The sequence below is a fragment of the Arachis hypogaea genome, chromosome 15 (genome assembly GCF_003086295.3).
Source record: "Arachis hypogaea cultivar Tifrunner chromosome 15, arahy.Tifrunner.gnm2.J5K5, whole genome shotgun sequence".
NCBI classification, from domain to species: domain Eukaryota; kingdom Viridiplantae; phylum Streptophyta; class Magnoliopsida; order Fabales; family Fabaceae; genus Arachis; species Arachis hypogaea.
The window spans coordinates 113,322,385-113,343,993 of record NC_092050.1 but is presented as its reverse complement, the minus strand read 5'-3'; positions in this window follow the sequence as shown (position 1 = coordinate 113,343,993).

The window sequence follows — 21,609 nt, the reverse complement described above, 5'->3', positions numbered from 1 at the left end:
TTTAATTTGATTTGTTTTCTGTTTTAATATATTCCTGTAAGTTTTCTTGAATCTTTTGAAATATCTCTCTTAAGAAGTACATGCACAACCCTTTAATTTTAAGCGGTTTTGAACTCTGAGAGTTATTGTCATAGTGAACTAATTATGCGGTTTGATCCTTCCGCTTTATGTTCTGTATTTCATTTGTATCTTGTTCTGTTGTGATACTTTGTGTCTTATAGCATTCTTTTTAAATTTTTACTTAAGATCTTTTAAAGAAATTTCACTTTTATTTTTCTCTATTCGATTAAGCCCACAACTACTCTTTGAAAATCTCAACAAGATTGTCTTTACCTTTGCATGCACTTTCTTATGTGAATTTTGAAAGCTTTTATGTGGTTTGAATACAACTTAAATTTTTCCACCATACTACAGTCTTCTATGCAAATTCTTACTTGATTATATACTTGAGAATCTTCTAAGATTTTGCATTTTCTCTAGTTAAAATTAACAAGCTTTTTATACCTTATTTTGACTCAAACTTATCTTGGCATAAAGCAACACTTATGTTTCTAAAATTTCCTTTGAGAAACGTTTGTCTTTGGTGTGCGAAATCGTGATCATTCCTTCTTTGGTAACGGCGCTAAAAACTCAATACGCATGTTCATGTTCTTAATTCTGTTTCACAATTTCGTACAACTAACCAGCAAGTGCACTGGGTCGTCCAAGTAATAAACCTTACGTGAGTAAGGGTCGATCCCACGGAGATTGTCGGCCTGAAGCAAGCTATGGTCACCTTGTAAATCTCAGTCAGGCGGATTCAAATGGTTATGGTGAATTGATAATAAAAACATAAATAAAATATAAACTGGGATAGAGATACTTATGTAATTCATTGGTGAGAATTTCAGATAAGCGTATAGAGGTGCTTTCGTTCCTCCTGAACCTCTGCTTTCCTGCTGTCTTCATCCAATCATTCCTACTCCTTTCCATGGCAAGCTATATGTTAGACATCACCGTTGTCAATGGCCACCTGTCCTCTCAGTGAAAATGGTCCAATGCGTTGTCACTGCATGGCTAATCATCTGTCGGTTCTCGATCATACTGGAATAGGATCCATTGATCCTTTTGCGTCTGTCACTATGCCCAGCACTCGCGAGTTTGAAGCTCGTCACAGTCATTCAATCCCTGAATCCTACTCGGAATACCACAGACAAAGTTTAGACTTTCCGGATTCTCAAGAATGGCCGTCTATGGGTTCTAACTTATACCATGAAGACACTAATAACTCGGACTCGGTCCCCTGTATTAGATATCCAAGAGATATCCATTCAATCTAAGGTAGAACGGAAGTGGTTGTCAGGCACGCATTCATAAGTCGAGAATGATGATGACTGTCACGATCATCACATCCATCATATTGAAGTGCGAATGAATATCTTAGAAGCGGAATAAGTTGAATTGAATAGAAAAACAGCAGTACTTTGCATTAATCTTTGAGGAACAGCAGAGCTCCACACCTTAATCTATGGTGTGTAGAAACTCTACCGTTGAAAATACACAAGTGATAAATGTTCAGGCATGGCCGAATGGCCAGCCCTCACAAAAGTCTAAGATAGCATAAAACTAATCAAAGATCTCCTATAAAGATAGTAAAAAGTCCTATTTATACTAAACTAGTTACTAGGGTTTACAGAAATGAGTAAATGATGCAGAAATCCACTTCCAGAGCCCACTTGGTGTGTGTTTGGGCTGAGTATTAAGCTTTACATGTGTAGAGGTCTTTCTTGGAGTTGAACGCTAGTTTGTAACCTGTTTCTGGCGTTTAACTCCACTTTGCAACCTGTTTCTGGCGTTTGACTCCAGAATGCAGCATGGAACTGGCGTTCAACGCCAGTTTACGTTGTCTATCTTTAATCAAAGTATAAACTATTATATATTTCTGGAAAGCCCTGGATGTCTACTTTCCAACGCAATTGAGAGCTCACCATTTGGAGTTCTGTAGCTCTAGAAAATCCACTTTGAGTGCAGGGAGGTCAGAATCCAACAGCATCTGCAATCCTTCTTCAACCTCTAAATTTGATTTTTGCTCAGGTCCCTCAATTTCAGCCAGAAAATACCTGAAATCACAGAAAAATACACAAACTCATAGTAAAGTCCAAAAATGTGATTTTTATTTAAAAACTAATAAAAATATACTAAAAACTAACTAAATCATACTGAAAACTATGTAAAAACAATGCCAAAAAGCGTATAAATTATCCGCTCATCAGTCTTGTATCTTCCTTTAAGAAGGTGGAATGATTTTCTTAGTTCTGTCCATTGTTAATGGATGTCCTAATTAAGTGTGTTCCATGTCATCCGCTTAACATCTTATAAACATTGTCATGAATCATGTTATCTTCTCTTTTGCAAACTTTTTATGTCCTTTATTCGGCCTAAATTTGTTTCGGCTAGATATGTTAACCTTTCTTATGATTCCTATTGAAGTTCTTTGATTCAGATCTCCTAGGAAAAATGTAAATTGACTCTCCTTCTGGAATATTTCATTGTTATTGCGCATTCCTGTTAAATTGCAACTCTATTCATCCTTTTGACTTCATGCTAACGTTGCCCTTATCATTTGATTTGCTCTTCCTAGGTATTTTATCCCTCTAAGTAAACTCGAGTGCTACATGGGTAACAATATGCTAGTTTTTTAGTACACAGCTTGTTGGTGCAGGAAGTAAATTTGGTGAGTTTGAAAATGTCGCAGGTTATGGCGTTTGATTTTGCACTGATATGTTTGAGCACGTGTCAGGTTGCTAAGTTTTTTGAACTAAGATCGATTGTTTAGATTGCCGCATAATAATGAATGAGTTTAAAACCTTGATTGAGATTGAACTAGAATTAGAATACTGGGGATTGATTATGGCTTCCACTTCTTGAAACTCTCCCATTCCGTTTTTAAACTTGGAAAATGTTTTGATGAAGTATAACTGGATTTTTCTTTTGACTATATGCCAGTTTTATGCTTGCGTTTGGTTAGTAAAGTGCTTAAATATTTTTACTCATACCTTTTCAAATTTTACATAATCTCTTACAACCTGAAATTGTATTCAAGTAAGGTCCATCTATGTTTTCGTTTTTTTTACAAATATGTTGTTGTATACTTTTCCTTTGGAGTGTAAAATGATTTTCTTAAGTTTCGATTCTTGTAAACGATGCATTTGAAAGAGTTTCATTCATACTCGAACCTTGTGAATTGTCTTTGGCCTTAGATTTTCTTTTCTATAAACCTCATACTCCTTGACTCAGCTTGAATTCGTTTTAGACCGTTGTGTTGTTTTCTAATCCTCAAGGTTGTCTCTTAAATTCTTGTGAACGTCGTCCTTGTCACCTGACCTTATCTCATGTCTTGTAACCTGCTAAATAACTCGGGGATTGCTTTAGAGTCACGTATGACCTTTGGGCATAGCGAATGAAACGTTAGTCTCCTTAGAATACTGTTTGTGAGCGTGAAAAGATGAAGCAGTAAGTGTGTGACGTTATAAGGGGTTGTGGTAGTTTTGTTTCCATGTGAAAATTTATAGATGATAGGCTTGTGACCAACTTTTTTTTTGGGTTGCGAAGTGATTGATGGAGTTGCAAATTGAAGTTCTGAAATGGATACGACATTGGTGAGCAAACGTTTTACCCGTTGTTTAAATACCACCTTGCTTTGTAGCCATTTTGCCACATTAACTATAACTTTGCTTTGTGAATGCCTATCTTGTATCTCCTGCCTTATACCATACTTTACCCTTATATTTAAATCTTATAGCTATTCAGTATTTGAACATCGATATGTATAAACATGCTAAACTTTCTTACTTATCTAAAACGCATTTAGAAAGTAAAGTACTGTTGCTTCAGACCCATGTGACATTCTTGTTTTAAACCACCTTGTAACTTTTGCTTCAGACCACACTTTTCCCTTACACCTAAGTTTTACAAATTATTCAATATTTGGAAAATTAATACATATATCTGCCAAGATCTCTGCTTTTCTAAAATATTCAAAACTATTTTAGAATGTTGTGTATTAAGTTAATTTTTGAGGACGAAAATTTTTATAAGTGGGGTAGGATGTAAGACCTCTAAATTTTTAAAAGTTATTAATTAATTATTTACGATGCATTATATTTATTTAAGATTGTATTTCGGAAATTTTTATATAAAAGTTGAGTAAACTCTTATTTTTGATTTAGAGTTCTTATAATTGAAAAATAGTGAATATTTTATATGCCTTAATTTTAAATATTTATATTTTTTAACCTTATTTTATAAATGAAGGAGAATTAATTTATTTGTCTCTAATTTTTATTTAATTAGCAATTAATCGAAACTAATTTATAAATATGTAATTGAAAGGTATTTTAAAGATGGATATTTTATATTTAATTTAATATAATATCTCTTCATTTTATTAAAATTTAACAAAACCCCAATTTGCCCAAAAATCCCTAATTTCACATTTGCCCCAAATTATACCCTAATCCTAAAATCAAACACACAAAACCCTACCCCCTTTTAACCTAACCACCGCCAATGTTTCCCTTCTTTGGCAAAACCCAGCCACAATTAAACACACTTCCATGGAGAAAAGAAAAACATGGGAACAAGAGAGGGGTTGAGGGAGAGAACGACGGAGGATTGCACTCTACTGCCGAGTCACCACCAAACCTCCCCGTCCATCACGTCACTACCCAACCACCATGGCGTCGCTGCTTGCCGCCGCCGAACCTATTCCACCACTGGTTATCGCGTTCTGCTGCACGCCTTCGCAGAGGAAGGAGCTCAGAGGAGAGAAAGACCGTGCGACGCTGAGGGAGGAGGATGGGGGCCGGTGCCACGAGGAGGAGCGTGACCCGCTGCGTGAAACTGCGCCGCCGAGTGCTACTGCCGTCGCCGAGCTCCCATGGTTGCCCCCAGCAGGGTCCGAAGAGAGAGAAGTTCGAGAGGAGAGAAAGATTGACGGAGGGGGTTTCTATTTGCACGGCTGTGCCTCCACTGCCTTTCACCACTGTAGATACGCCATCGTCCGCCGCACCGCATCACTCCACGTTGCCGTCGAAAACTATCACTAAAATACCTTTTTCCCTTGGTAAACGTTGTCGTCTTTGAAATCTTTGAAATCAGTTTTCGGTCATAGCCTGTTATAATAACTGTGATGATAGTAACATAGGGCCGAGTTGTAGTTCTAACATGCCGAGTTTAGTAGTCGTGCGTGCGACATCGAGCTGCCGCGTCGCCAACGGAGTCACTGCCGTTAGTTTTCTCGGCTATTCGTAAGTTCTGTAAGCTGTTTCCTATCCCTAATTCTCTCAATCATTGCTCTGTGATATATTTCTAAGTCCTTGCAACATAAATGCTTTAGGTTTGAGTTTCATTCATTATGTGCCGTGATTAGAGTTACCATAATTGCGGCTGCCACAAAGTTCGGGCTGAGAGAAAAGAGTTCAGTTGACGCGTTTGGCTTTTGAGTTTCGACTTTTTGAGGTAGGGATTTTTCTTAAAATCTATTTTACATTACAGAGTTGTGATAAATAGATATTGATGCAAAAAGATATATTTCTGTGATTATATTTGTCTTATGGATGTGATGGTTTGCTGGACTGGATTATTGGGTGCTTGATTGCTTGAGTGAAGTACGGTTGTTGATAAGAAATAGATTTGAAAAGTTATTTACTTGATTATTATGAAAAGTGGTTTTTCTTGGTTTAAAGTTAAAGCGGTTTGATTTAAACTCGGTCTGATTTTATAAATGATTTAATACTTGAGCTTGTTTGACTTTAAAAAAAGTTTTATTATTGAAATTGGTCTGATTTGAAAATACTTTGATACTGGAATTGGTTGAATTTTGGAAGGTGATTGAGATTTGGAAATGGTTGAGAAAGGGTTTAAGAAATGTTTGGATGGGACCCGAAAAGGGTGGCAGTGTCCGAGTTTTAAAGGAAATGCTGCCGAAATTTTATAAAATTGGAAGTTTTATTTGAAGTAATTAATTAAAAAGATTTTTTTTAAACATAATATGTTTTAAGAATGATTTATTTATCAAAGAAAGAATTATGTTTTGAATTGGAATTGTTAATGGACGGAATGGAAAGAAGGATGATGAGGATTTTTTTTTTTTTGAAATATGGTTTTTGAATGAATTTGGAAATGAGATTTAGATTGATGAATGATTATGATGTTGAGAATGTTGGGAATGTTGAGATATCGATTGAGAATGTTGAGATGTGATCTTTGAATTATTCATATGGCTTATGAATTTGAATTATCTGAGATACGAGGTTCCCTGGATAAAGTACCATGGCTTGCCATCATGTGTACCAGGTTGAAAACTCGATACTCTGTTGACCCTACGAGGTAAGTGTGACCGGGCACTATATAAATTCCCGGGAATGTTTCCCCCATTGAGCAATATTGATTATTTGAGAAAAAGCTATGCATAGACTCTTGGGGATGCACGTCGGGGGACAGTCTAAGGACAATTCAGACTTGTCGGGTTGGCTGGATAACCAACAGATGAGCCTCATCAGCCATAGGATAGGCATGCATCATATGCATTTGTATGCTTTGCTTGGGTTTGAACTTGTTTTGGTTTGCCTAATTGCTAAACTGTTCTTAATTGCTACTTGAACTATTTGCTGTAATTGCTACCTAAACTTGTGCTTTCCTTGTCTGCCTTGCCTGTGTTTGCCCTGGCGTGCTACATTTGAGAATGAATTTGGTGCTGAATTAATAATTGTATTGTTTGATTGCGTGGTTAGTTTCTGATTGAGATTTTCTTATAAGAAAGGAAAGGTTTCAGATTTCTGAAAGATTAAACATTGTTTCTTTGAAAAGGTTTTAAACGATTACCTATTGGTTTTTAAAAGATTCATAAGGCAATGATAATCATTGACCTTGAAAACAGTTTTCTTATTAAATATCTTCTTATGACAACTTTGAAACTCCGTGGTGAGACCGTGTGGTTAGGTTCTCACCCCCTACAGCTTTACTTTTTCAGGAACCGGATGAAGAAGCATTAAGAAGAGTTAAACTGTGTTTGGTTTTATATGTTGTTGTATTAATTAGATTATTTTCTTCCATCGTCTTTGTTATCACAAGTTTGTAAGAGGGATAGGAGTTGTATATTTTATATGTATATTATATTATAAGATATTATGTAAGGAGTCTTGTATATGAATCTATGCCTGCTTGTATTTTTTCTTAAGATAAAGTATTTATTTTCCAGTTTCCAAAGAACGCAGTGATACAGTGTCGAGTCACAAGCTCCTATTTTAATATTAATTATGTAAAGTAGTCGTAATACTTCTTGCTATCAGAGTGGCGCAGTCGGAAGTGTGACATTCTGGTAGTGAGGGTGTTACACACTGGGCGTTCAACGCCCAACCAGGCAGGCTTTCTGGCGCTGAACGCCAGTGAAGAACCCCTCACTGGGTATTCAATGCCCAACCATACAGCCATTCTGGCGCTGATAGCCAGTGAGGAACCCCTCACTGGGTGTTCAATGCCCACACACCCAGGGAAGTTGGCGTTGAAGGCCAGCAAGGACTTCTCAGCTAGGCGTTCAATGCCTAGAATGCTAGAGGGACTGGCGTTTAACACCAGTAAGGATGCACAGGAAGGGCGTTTGACGCCCAATAAGCTAACAGAGCTGGCATTAAACGCCAGTGAAAGTACACCAGTTGAGTGCTTAAATCCCACTCAAGAACCCTCTATCCCAGAACCAAAGGAAACCATAAAGACCATAGAGGTTCCTTTGAATGCACTTCTGCAGTGTATGAGTTTTGATGACTACTCATCCTCGGATGAGGATAAAGACACTATGGAAGAGTAAGTTGCTCGGTACCTAGGAGCTCTCATGAAGCTAAATGCCAAGCTCTTTAGTACGAAGCCTTTGGAGGATGAACCTCCACTGCTTACCAAAGAACTCCATGCTTTGGTTCAGCAGAGGCTACCTCAGAAGCTTCTAGATCCTGGATGCTTTCTGATTCCTTGCACCATAGGCACCATGACCTTTGAAAAGGCTCTGTGTAAACTAGGGTCAAGCATAAACCTCATGCCACTCTCTGTAATAGAGAAGCTGGGAATCTTTGAGGTACAAGCTACAAATATCTCACTAGAGATGGCAGGCAAGACGATTAAGAAGCCATATGGCTTAGTAGAGGATGTCTTGGTGAAAGTTGAGAACCACTACATTTTTGCAAACTTCATTGTCTTGGACATAGGAGAGGATGAGGATGACTCTTTCATCCTTGGAAGACCTTTTCTAGCCACAGCCAATGCTATCATTGATGTGGCTAAGGGAGAATTGACTCTACAATTAGGGGAGGACCACATCTTATTTAAGATGCCTCATCCCAATTCTCCCTCTAAAAGAGAGATAACTGTGCAACACCTAGTGTTCCAACCCTCTCTTTCTGTGCAGAGCATTACAGAGCCCCTAGACATCAATTCTAAGTTTGGTGTTGGGTAGTCCTCAACAAGCTTTAAGAACAAAGGTACTAAGAAGAAAGTACCTAAAGGCTGGAGGGACAAGAAAGTCCCAACTGAAGGCCTCTCACCTGGCATGAGAGTTGCCTTCACTAAGAAGTCAGTCTTACCACATACAATGAGTCGTATCCTGTCTTTAGAGCATGTGGAGCTCATTCATGAGAAGACAGGAAGAAGATTCACTTCAAGGGAAAAAAATATGAGCCCATACTCACCTCCGTAAGGAGCTAACCGTCAAGCTAATGACATTAAAGAAGCGCTTGTTGGGAGGCAACCCAAACTTAATTAATTATTTATTTCCTTTTATTTTGTTTTGTTTTTCTTTTAGAGTCATGATCATATACAGCAGTCAGAACAGAGACAGAAATTTTACAGCAGTGAAAATAGAACACTCTGGATGGAGTGTTAAAGTTGAACGCCAGCCAGGGAGCATCCCCTAGGCATTCAAATGCTAGTGCAGAGAAGCAGGGAATCTGGATTCCCTAGCCTCTCATGACCTGTGGGTCCCACAACATCTTTCACCTACCCCACTTACTTTCACACTTCCCTATACACACTTCCTTATAAACCCTAGCCCAATAACATCCATACCACTTTCCCAAAACTATCATAACTCTCACCTACCCCCACCCACTTCAAAATCAAATTTCCCACCCAAATCCCACCCTATGGCCGAACCATACCCATCCCCACTGCTATAAATACCCCTCTCCATAACCATTCATACAAACCCCCTTATACCCTTATACACCCCATAAGGCCGAGCCCTCTCTCTCCCTCTATCTTCCTCTAATTTCTTCTTCCTCTACTCCATTATTCTATTTTCTTTATTTTTTCTTGAGGACAAGCAAAGTTTTAAGTTTGGTGTGGGAAAAGCATAGCTTTTTTTTTTCCATTATCATTCATGGTACCCAAGGTCGGAGACTCCTCTAGAAAGAGGAAAGGAAAGGCAGTAGCCACTCCCTATAAATCTTGGGAGATGGAGAGATTCATCACCAAAGCCCACCAAATCCACTTCTATAAAGTAGTGGCAGAGAAGAAAGTGATCCTGAGGTCCCTTTCATGCTCAAGAAGAATGAGTATCCGAAAATCCGAAGAGAGATCCGGAGAAGAGGTTGGGAAGTCCTAACCAATCCCATTCAAGATGTTGGGATTCTCATGGTGCAAGAGTTCTATGCTAATGCATGGGTTACTAAAAACCATGACACTAGTGTGAACCCAAATCCAAGGAATTGGATCACCATGGTCCGAGGGAGAATTTTAGATTTCAGCCCAGAAAGTGTGAGGTTGGCATTCAACTTGCCTCTAATGCAAGGAGATGCTCATCCTTACACTAGGAGAGTCAACTTTGATTAGAGATTGGATCAAGTGCTCTCAAACATCTGTGTGAAAGGAGCACAGTGGAAAAGGGATTCCCAAGGCAAGTCCATTCAGCTAAGAAGGGTTGACCTTAAGCCCATAGCTAGAGGATGGTTGGAATTCATCCAACGTTCCATCATCCCCACTAGCAACCGGTCAGAAGTGACTGTTGACAGAGCCATCATGATCCATTGCATCATGATTGGAAGTGAGATGGAAGTACATGAGGTGATTCCTCAAGAACTATACAAGATAGCTGAGAAGCCTTCCACCAATGCAAAGTTGGCATTCCCACACCTCATCTGTCATCTATGCAATTCAGCTGAAATTGTCATAGAAGGAGATACCTCTATTGGGGAGGATAATCCCATCACTAAGAAGAGGATGGAGCAAACTAGAGAGCATGTACAAGAGCATGTGCAACCGCCTCAGTATGAGATCCCTGAGTTGCCTCAAGGGATGTACTTTCCTCTTCAAAGCTATTGGAATCAATGGCAAACTTCTCTTGGAGAATTGAGCATTAATATGGAGCAATTGAGGATGGAGCATCAAGGGCATGCTACCACCCTCAATGAAATAAGAGAAGATAAAAAAGCCATAAGGGAAGACCAAAGGGCTATGAGGGATGAGCAACAAAGGCAAAGGAGTGACATTGAAGAGATCAAGCATCACATTGGATCCTCAAGGAGGAGTACTAGCGGCCACCATCAAAGGTGGACTCGTTCTCTTTTACCTCTTTTCCTTTTGTTATTTTTCTATTTTCTATTATGTTTTATCTGTTCACTTGTTCTAGTTGCATGATCATTTGCATTGATGTCTTAAAGTTGTAAAATATCCCATATATCTTTCAGCTTACTTAAAAGAAAATTTTTAATTGAAAAGAATTGAGAGATGCATGAATTTCAAGTTTAAAATAAGAATAGTTTAACTATGTTAATGTGGTGTCATTTGCTTTTGTTTTCTGAATGTATAAATAAACAGTGCATATTTGAAGTTGTAATTTTAGAATGTTGGCTCTTGAAAGAATAAGGAAAAAGGAGAAGTATTGTTGGTAATCTGAAAAATCTAAATAAATTGATTCTTGAAGTAAGAAAAAGTAGCAAAAAGAAAAAGAAAAAGCATGTTGCAAAAGAAAAAAAAATTATTATGCATGCGAAAAAGAAAGAAAAAATGGTGAAAAGAAAAAGAAAAAGAAAAGCAGAAAAATCCATTACTGCCCAAAAATATAGGAAAAGGAGGGTAGATTGAAAAAGCCAATAACCCTTTAAACCAAAAGGCAAGGGTAAAAGGATCCAAGGCTTTGAGCATTAATGGATAGGAGGGCCTAAAGGAATAAAATCTTGGCCTAAACAGCTCAACCAAGCTGTCCCTAACCATGTGCTTGTGGCGTGAAGGTTTCAGGTGAAAAGCTTGAGACTGAGCGGTTAAAGTCATGGTCTAAAGCAAAATGAGTGTGCTTAAGAACTCTGGACACCTCTATCTGGGAACTCTAGCAAAGCTGAGTCACAATCTAAAAAGGTTCACCCAGTTAAAGTGTCTGTGCCATTATTATATTCGGTGGTAATACTGGAAAACAAGGTGCTTAGGGTCATGGCCAAGACTCTGAAAGCAATGTTCAAGAAAAAAAATAAGCTTAACTAGGAGAGTCAATAATATCATCTGGATTCTAAGTTCCTAAAGATGCCAACCGTTCTAAGTTTCAATTGATAGTGAGATACCAAAACTGTTCAGAAGCAAAAAGTTACTAAGTCCCGCTCATCTGATTGTAACTAAGCTTCATTGGAAACTTATAAATTTATTGTATCTTAATTTTCCTTTTATCCTACTGTGTTTTTAGTTTCTTGGGGACAACCAATGGTTTAAGTTTGGTGTTGTGATGAGCGGATATTTTATACCCTTTTTGGCATCATTTTCATATAGTTTTTACTATGTTTTATTTAGTTTTTATTGAGTTTTTATAGGTTTTAGTGTTAAATTTACATTTTTGGATTCTACTATGAGTTTTTGTGTTCTTGTACAATTTTAGCTATTTTCTGGCTGAAATTGAGGAGCTGGAGCAGAAGTCTGATTTAGAGACAGAGAAAGCACTGCAGATGCTGTCTGTATCTGACCTCCTTGCACTCGGAAGAGCTTTTCTGGAGCTATAGAAGTCCAAATGGAGCACACTCAATGGATATGGAAATCTGACTTCCCGAGATTCCAAGCAATATATAATAGTCTATACTTTGCTTCGGATTAGAATTCCCAAAATTGGCATTCAACGCCAGCATCCTGCCCCCTTTCTAGGCGTCTAGCGCCCGAAGAGCAGAGACCAATGTCCAATGCCCAAAGAGGACCCTCTAGCTGGCGTTTCATGCCCTAGAGACCTCGTAGCATGTGGATCTCATCAAAACTCAGCCCAAACACTCACAAAGTGGGCCCCAAAAGTGGATTTTAGCACTAAAAGACTATTTTATCCTTACTAGTCATTTGTTTAGTATTTAAGGGATTTTATTTATGTTATTCACACCTTTTTTTACGATCATCATACATACTTTTACCATCATACACGTTTTACTTCAGTATGAGTTTCTAAACCTCCTAGGTTGAGGGGAGGAGCCTTGTTGAGTCCTATGAATTAATAAAAGTATCACTGTTTCTTCTTCGATCCGTGTTTGAATTATCTCTAAGATGTATATCTGATCTTCAACGTGGTGGATAGGATGATTAGTTACAATAAGCTCTGTTCATCACATTAAGACGAACGTGCCTGGTAAACACCCGCGTCTACTTGGGTTCATGTGAATACATGACTGGAAAGCACGAGCCAACAGCTATGTTTATACATCTCTCAGACGGCTAATCCACGACTTCGTTAGGGACTTCTCGAGACACCAGTTCAGCAAATTTCTGGGGAGATTAGGGTCTCCGTGGTATAGGCTAGAATCCAAAGAAGCAGCATTCTTTGATCCGGAAGATTCGACCTTGTCTGTGGCGTTTTGAGTAGGATTTCCAGGAGAAAGAACAGCTAGAGCTTCACCCTTCGTCAGATCAGATGACCACAGCCAATGGTGTTCAATCTGTAGCAAAGAAGTTCAATGACCATGGCCCATGGAGTTGATCACATATAGCCTGCCATAGAAGAGATCACTCACAAGTAAAGAAGACAGTAATACCAGAGTTAATTCAGAAAGGCAAAGCAACTCCAATCCTTAACCCTATTCCTATCTCTGCTTATATATTAGACCTTTTTCACTCTATCTTTAAAGTATTAGCACCCTATTATAAAAAATCTCATAAATATTTATCTATCAACAACTCCTTCTGATCTGCCTGACTAAGACCTGCAAGATAACCATAGCTTGCTTCAAACCACAATCATCGTGGGATCGACCCTGACTCGCTCAGGTATTACTTGGATGACCCAGTGCACTTGCTGGTTGACGAACAGGTTTTTTCTGTCGGTAAAGAAATTCCTAAAAGTAATCACATTGTAAGTATAGTTTCTAAACTAGCGGAAAATCCTTTCGTACAAATAATTTGTTTGTCACAAAAGCAAACCCAATAAAATTTATAACCGAAGTATTTAAACCTCGGGTCGTCTCTCAAGGAATTTCAGGGAGGTGTATTTATTATTGGTTATGGAAGATTATCTTTTTGGGGTTTTGAAATAAGAAACAAGAAAAAGTAATTTTCAAGAATTAAATTAATAACTAATAAAGCTCTTAGCAAGATATGAAAATTGGAAATCCTATCCTAATTATCCTTATCAATTGTGATGAGAATTGTTCATTACTCCAACTTAGTTAACCCTTACTAAATAAAGGAAGGTCAAGTGGACTAATCAATGGGATTCCTCAAGTCCTAGTCAACTCCTGAGGAAAGACTAGCTTTAGAAGGATCCAAATCAACCAGAAAATTCCAATTATCAATCAACAAAGGATTTTGATAACTCAAGTGTCACCAATTGATCAATTCAAGCTAAGAATGTAAAAAGCTAAATTAAAATCATAAATATGAAATACCTCAATTTGCATTAAATATAAAATCAAATCTAACATTGGAAGGTTCATAAACCAAATTGGGAAAATAATAATTAACAAGTGAAATAGATAAACCAAAGTACTAGAATAAATAAAAGTAGAAGAGAAACTAAATTAAAGGAATATTGAACTTGGAATGGAGAAGAAATTGAAAGAAGAAATCCTGAATCCTAAAACCTAAGACAGAGGAGGGAGCCTCTCTCTCTAGAAACTACATCTAAACCTAAAATTGTGAATATGAAAGTTGTTTCCCTGATTCCCCCATTCTCCAGCCTCTATTCTGTGTTTTCGGGCTTCGAATTGAGCCGAGAAGGAGCCCAGAAATCGCCCCCAGTGCTTTCTGCAACTTTCTGCACGTGGCGTCTGTCACGCGTACGCGTAGGTCATGCGTGCGCATCATTTGGCGATTTTCCTTGTCACACGTACGCGTCAGTCACGCGTACGCATCAGTCACGCGTACGCGTTGCTCGTGTTCTGTGCTAGGCACGTGTCTGCGTCGTCCATGCTTGCGCGTCGCTACCAGTTTCTCAAAAACTTCATTTTCTCGCATTCCTTCCACTTTTGCATATTTCTTTTTTGTCCTCTAAGCCATTCCTGCCCTATAAAGCCTGAAAATACTTAACACATAAATTACGGTATCGAATGGTAATAAAGGATAATTAAAATTCACAGTTTTAAGGTCTAGGGAGCACGTTTTTACACATATCGCAGAATAAGGAAGGAATTGTAAAACCATGCAAATTATATGAATAAGTAAGCAAAGACTTGATAAAACCCACTCAATTGAGCACAAGATAAATCATAAAATAGTGGTTTATCAACCTCCCCACACTTAAACATTGGCATGTCCTCATGCTCAACTTAAGAGAAACTGAAAAAGAGTGAAGGTAGAATGGTGGAATCTATGCAATGCAATCTATCTAAATGCAAGCTACCTAAATGAATCATGCAATTCTAATTACTATTCACCTATATATATAAAGCTTACATGTGGTTAGATTGAGTCAAATTTTCAAGGAATCATATATGCACAACCAAGGCTAAATCATATTAAAACACATTCACAATTGAGTTGAATTAATCAAAAGAGTTCACAAACTTGCAAGATAAACAGTGATCAAACATGGATATATGGAGATGAGCTATTGAACCCTCACTGGATTTGTATATGCACTCTAATCACTCAGTGTTTGGGGTTAATCACTCTACTCTTCTCTAGTCATGCTTTCTAAGACTTTGTTCTTCATCTAACCAATCAACAAATATTTAATGTACCAATGCAAACATCATGAGGTCTTTTCAAGGTTGTAATGGGGTTAAGGCAAAGGTGAGGGTATATATATATGGCTAAGTGAGCTATAAATTGAATCCTTCTAAGATCTCACCTAACATATACATACTCTATACAACTCTAAAATTATGCCTAGCTACCCATAATTCCCACTTTTTCATTTCACACTCATGTACCAAATCATTTTTACCTTTATTACATATGCATTGATCTTTTACTAAACTTAATACTGGGGTAATTTTGTCCCCTTATTTATTTATTTATTTATTTATTTATTTATTTATTTATTTATAGAGATATTTTTTTGAATAAACATAACATATAACAATGCACATGGTATTTTAATTATTTTGGTTTCACATGAGCATGCACCCAAATTCCAAATATTTTGTCAATTTAACACCTTCCTATCAACCCAAGTTCCCATGATTTCTCACACTTAATTGATACACAATCTCTATTTTAAGCTAACCAAAGATTCAATTTGAGGTAATTGATGTGGTAAAATTCAGAATAAATGGGGATTAAAAGGCTCAAGGTGGCTAACAAAAGTGATTGAAAAGGTAAGTTATTTGGGATAAGTGAGCAAAAATAAGTAATGGTCTCAATCATATGCAAGCATGTAAATACATTAAATAGTGGACATATAGAATGGAACAAAGTAAAGTCTGGGATCATAGTGAAGAAACACACAAGAATAAAATATTATGGCTAAATAATGTAGCCATGTAATTAAGCTCAAATCTCATAGGTTCTATTTTCTTTGGCTCACAAACCATATATCAGTCATGTATATCATGCAGGTAAGGATAAAGAGTTTCAACTCAAATCAATGTGAATCTTTAAATGGCTTTTCTAATAATAAATATATTCCTTGAAAATGTCGTCAATTGACCAACATTTATATATATACTAAGTGGATTGTTGTGATTGTGAAAATCTAAAAATTTCTAGTTTAATCTCAATTTTCAATTAATATTAAATTCTCATATGTTAAAAAGGGTAAACTAAACTTAATAATCCATATTTTTTATATCACAACTAATAAACTAAGAGTGCAAATAAAGCTAAATATCTAAGATATATATAGCCCAAAGTGCAAAATGTAATAAAGTAGAAATAAACAGAAATACAGTAAAAGAAAATGTGCAAGCACTAAAAGGAAAATAAGATAAAATAAAATAAAATAAAATAAAATAAAAAACAAAAATGAAGCAAAATAGGATAAAAGGGTCTGAAATAGTTCACCAAAATAAAATTCGCCAGAGATGACGACCTCTCCACTCTTATATAATAGCATCGCCCTCGATGCTCTGTCAAGCTGGGTGTAAAGGGTCGTCACCACCTGAGGGGTGTGTGGCTGCTGGCTCTGTGGGCTCTGGTAGTGTAGGAGCATGTGGCTCTGCCTGTATAAGGGCCTGGGGCTCTGCCTGCTGTGTCTGCTAAGGCTGATCCTGATGTGCCTGCTGCTGGTCTACCACCTGTGCCTCCTCCGCCAGTGCATCCTCCTCATGCTCATCTGCCTCCTCCTCAGATGGCTCTGATGGTGTGTCAGGCTCGAAGGGGATATCAGTATGGCCCGATCTGATCATCAGCTTTAGATGCTCATAGCGTCGCTTACTGTGACGCTCAGACCACTCATAACGCCGCTGGTTGCGGCGCTCCATCTGATCCAGGCACTCGAAGAGGCGGTGCACTAGGTGGTATATGGGCTGGAAAGCTGGTAATGGTGCTGTGGATGTGGGTGGTGCAGCAGGTGCTGAAGGGGCAGCAGATAATGTGGCTGTATCAGCGGAGGCAGTAAGAGAAGGAGGTCTGTGGCCCAGAGCTTCGAACCTTTTGCCGTGTGGGATGATCTTCCTGCAGTCGACAGCTGGGGACTTCTCATCTTCAGGCTCCCAGGGTACCTCAGCCCGGCAGCCCATCTGAGTAATCAGATATGGAAATGGCAGAGTGCCTCGCACATGAACTCTAGCCATGGAGTGCCTGATGAACCGTGGAAGGTACAGGTCCTTGCCTTCCATAACGCACCAGATGAGAGTTATCATGGCAGCTGGTACCTCTGTCTTGTGAGTGCTCGGCATAACATAGTTTATTAGGATTTTTTGCCATAGCCGAGCCTCATCATTAAGATAAATACTTTTTTATGCCTTTTGGGTTCACTGTCGACTTACCCATAGCCCATGGGACAGCTGGATCAACGGCTATAGTGCGCTTCATTGCCTCCCAGTCAAAGCTCATAAACCTCATGGATTTCTCAGCCTTCTGGTAGCCATCGGGTTCGTCTGATTTAGGCTGGAAATAGAGGATATCCTCAATGGCCTCCTTAGTAACTAAAATCTGTTTCCCTCTGAGCTGTACGGCATCTAAGGTCATCTTGTAATAGTTGCAGTAAAATTCCCTGACCCAGGATGCATTAACCTCAATCAAATTCCTTTCTAGAAAGAACCAGCCTCTCTGTTTTATCTATTTTGTAGTGTATTGTTGTAATTCATTGGGTATTCTGAGGGTCTTTTCCAAGTACAGGTGCCTCTTAGTCACAAAGACCTCATATTTCAGTTCACAGTAGCAATTTACAAACTTGATTGGATCAGTCGCAGGCACTAATTGATCCACTTTTTCCTCTGGAGTGAAGTTCTTCTCACGCCAGGAATCATCATGGAGAATATCCGATAGAGCCATAGATGATTGGCCTCTTTTCCTTTTTCCTGTGGTGGCCTTAGCCTTACCCTTTTCTTTTGGGTCAAACATCCTGAAAAATAGAAATTCCAAGATACAATTTATCAACTAAAGTAGAAAAATAGGAAGGCAAATAGTAAGCAAGCAATATAAGCAGTAGATGGCAAAATAGGAATAAAAGCCAAAGCATGAAGTGAGTTAGAAAGGTATAGACTGTTGGATTGATTGCAAGGTAAAATTCAAAGAATTCAATTAGAAATCGCAATCTAAAATTCATTAAATAAAATGTAGAATGCTTGTTTGTTAGGAAACAACAATAAAGATGCCTTGAAAGGGGTTGAAAGGGGTTAGTGTAAAACAAAGAGAAAAGTTAAGAAGTCAATAAAGTCAATAGGTAAAAAGGGAAGTTAAAATTAGTGGCATAGTACTGTAGTTCCTAGCAAACAGAGGTTCACAAGATTGAAGAATAAGCAACTCACATTCACACAGATAATGCAGAGTATTGATGATAAATCAGGTAAAGAAAGCACAAAGAAAAATAAAATCATCAACAATGCAATGCAATGAAGAAGGGAACCAATCGGAATGGAAATGCTAGCCTAGCATCTCATGAAATGGCTTTGGTGTAGACTAAGTAAATTGCATTGTCAAAAGTGCCAAAGTCAAATCATCAGTGAAAGTTAAGTGAAATAGTTTTTCAGAAAAAATTTGAGCAGCATTTTGGCAGTAAAAGGAGCGTTCCCGGAAAATCAAGCAGCAGAATAATCAATGTAAGCAATAGCAATTTCAAGTAGCATATGAATATTGAGATATGTTAGCAGCATGAAAAACAAGGTAATTCCTGTGACTCAGACATTATAAAGCAAAACAAAGCAGCATGCTGGTTGTAAACTCAGTTTATCAGTTAGGATTTCTTATGAAGGCAGTAACCATATCAAGCATTAAAACCATGTAAAACCAGAAGAATCCAACAATTTAGCCAATCCAAAATAGTAATAAGCAGGTATATGCAGTCAGTCTGGCCTCATCAAATTCAGAAAGCAAGCAATGATTTAAGATATGGATGCAATGTATTAAGCTTATTGAATCAACAAGGAAAAAGCAAATTGAAACAAGAATGCTAATGTATATGAATTTATATAAGCATTGGTATCAAGCAATTAAGACCAGATGAAGCAATATAGTAGTAAACAGCAATGAAATAGCAGTGAAACAGCAACATCAACAGCCAAGCAATTGTGAAAAACAGATAATCAAACAGCAGGAACGGAGCACTTATCAGACCTAGAATCCTCTAACCACAACCTAGATACCTAACCACCTAGAATTCACTAACGACATGCAATTCTAACTAACCTAATTTGAACAAAAACTAAATATGCAAACTGATTTAAGTGACAGAAGATAGAATGGAAATGCAGGGGTGGAGACATGGAAACCTTGGGAAGGTATGGTACCAGAATCGGAAAGAAAGGGGAAGAGGAGTGGCACGGCGGCGAGGTGGTGGTGGCTCGACGGCGGTGCTGCTGTCTGCGGCGGCCTTGGGGTGGCAGTGGGTGAGAGGGTGAGGGAAGAAAGGAGGAAAAAAGAAAGAGGGGGGAAGGGGGTGGCGTTGGTGGCGGGTCTGGCATCGCCGGTGGTGCCCGCGGTGGTGGCTGGTGGCAGTGGGATTTCGAGAGGGTTGGGGGAGAAGGGAAAAGGAGATTGGGATGTTGAATGGGGTGGGAAAGAGTGAAGAGAGGGAGGAAGAGAGGGGTGGTGGTGTCGGCGGTGGTCTGGGTGCTGCGATGGGGGTTTGGTGGTGGGAGGTGGAGGGCTGGAGGGAGGAGAAGAGAGGGGGGAAAGTGATGCGAGGCAGAGCTAGGGTTTTCACGTTAGGGGTTATTAAAATTTAAATCCACGCGTCTGCGTGGGTTACGCGAGAGCGTGGATGAGGCAAAAATCCATCGACGCGTATGCGTCATTGATGCAAACGCGTGAATAGGGATAGGTGGAGATGACGCGTACGTGTGAGGCACGGGTACGCGTCGACCAGAATCGTGCTAAACGCACAGATCCAGCATCGTTTTGGTGCAACTCTCTGTTTCATTTGAGGGGGGAAAATTTTCATGCGACGCGTGCGCGTCGCGCACGCCCACGCGTGGTGTGCTAAAATGAAAACGACGCGTACGCGTCATTGACGCACACGCGTGGGCCATTTTGTGCTTATCGCACAGCAGCCACACGATTCCATCCCAACTTTCTGGTCGTTGGATCGAGACGCCGATTTGGAATCGACGCCCACACGTGGCCTGCGCGCACACTTGGTGTGCCCCTTTTTTTTTTTTTGAAGTATGCAGAATGCAAAATGCAGATGCTGATGCAGACATTATGAATGAACACTAAGAAAAATAGAATAAAACAAAACTAAGAATAAAACAAAACAAAATAAAACTAAGGTTGAAAAAGAACGATCATACCATGGTGGGTTGTCTCCCACCTAGCACTTTTAGTTAAAGTTCTTAAGTTGGACATTTGGCTAGCTCTCTGTCATGGTGGCTTATGCTTGAATTCATCCAGAAATCTCCACCAACGTTTGCAATTCCAATGGCCTCCGGGGTCCCAAACTAGGCACGTAAAGCCTTCGAGCAAGTTAAAACAAGTGCCAAAGCTCCAGGAGTGTTGATTATCAAAATGAATTCCAGGATCCCAAACTTTGCTTTTGTACCGTCTTCTTGTTGATCATCATTTTTCCACTTGGGTGGTGAGCAATTGGAATTCTCACTGAGACATCCAAACAACCTCCGAAACCCATTCAATCAAACTCTATACCAATCCTTGCACCTCAATTTGGAGTGTGGAACCATATTGAATCTTGCATGCCAACTCCTATTACGAACCATCTCTCTCTTACTCTTAAAGCCACAAAGAGCTCTAAGCTGGCCATCTGTTTCAAGCAAACCATATTCAAGCAGAAAGGTAAAGATAAAGGCTAAGGATTTTACCCACTTGAAGTTTGTATTGGGTGGTAATGGCCTTGAGAGAGGTGTTTCCAGTGGTCTTTCAAGCTCCACTCCTTTGTACTCTTCTGTGAATTCTTCCCCCTCCTGGCAAACCTCTTCAACTGCAACTGCGTCTTGATCGAAGTCTTCGACTTCTTCCCCATCACTCATCAAGTCATAAGTTGGAGGTTGAGAAAAGTCTACCTCCACATCATCTTCGTATTCACTTGGGGAAGATATTTCAAGCTCAAGCAGTTCAATTTCGGATGCAAGTTCATCACTAGGAGAGCTTGATTCATGATTATCATTACCAAGGAAAATTGCTTCTTGATTTCTTCCGTCCAATTCTTCATAAGATACTTGCCTTGGGGGTTGTGCACTATCCTCCTTAGCATTAATTGTAAATTTCTTGGCGGAATTCTCTACAACTATTGATTCCCATGGAGGTTCAGCGTCTCCTAAGTCTTCAACCAATTCTTCTTTTTTGATGATTCCGGCTTCCTCCACTTGTTCCAGTACAAAGTCATGCTCCTTACTGTCCATCGGAGCTTCTAGTGTCTCCTTCGTACTATGTTCTTTATTAGTTTCTCCATATGAAGCCATGGGGATTCCTTGAGTGTCCGAACGTCGGGAGGCTAATTGATTTATCGCTTGCTCCAGTTGATGAAGGGTTGCATGAAATTGGTCCACTGTTTCCTTGAGACGATCCTGTGATTCTTGTTCTGCTCGGTTTGCATGATTAGGATCATATGGCTCATAGGGTGGTTGATTGGAT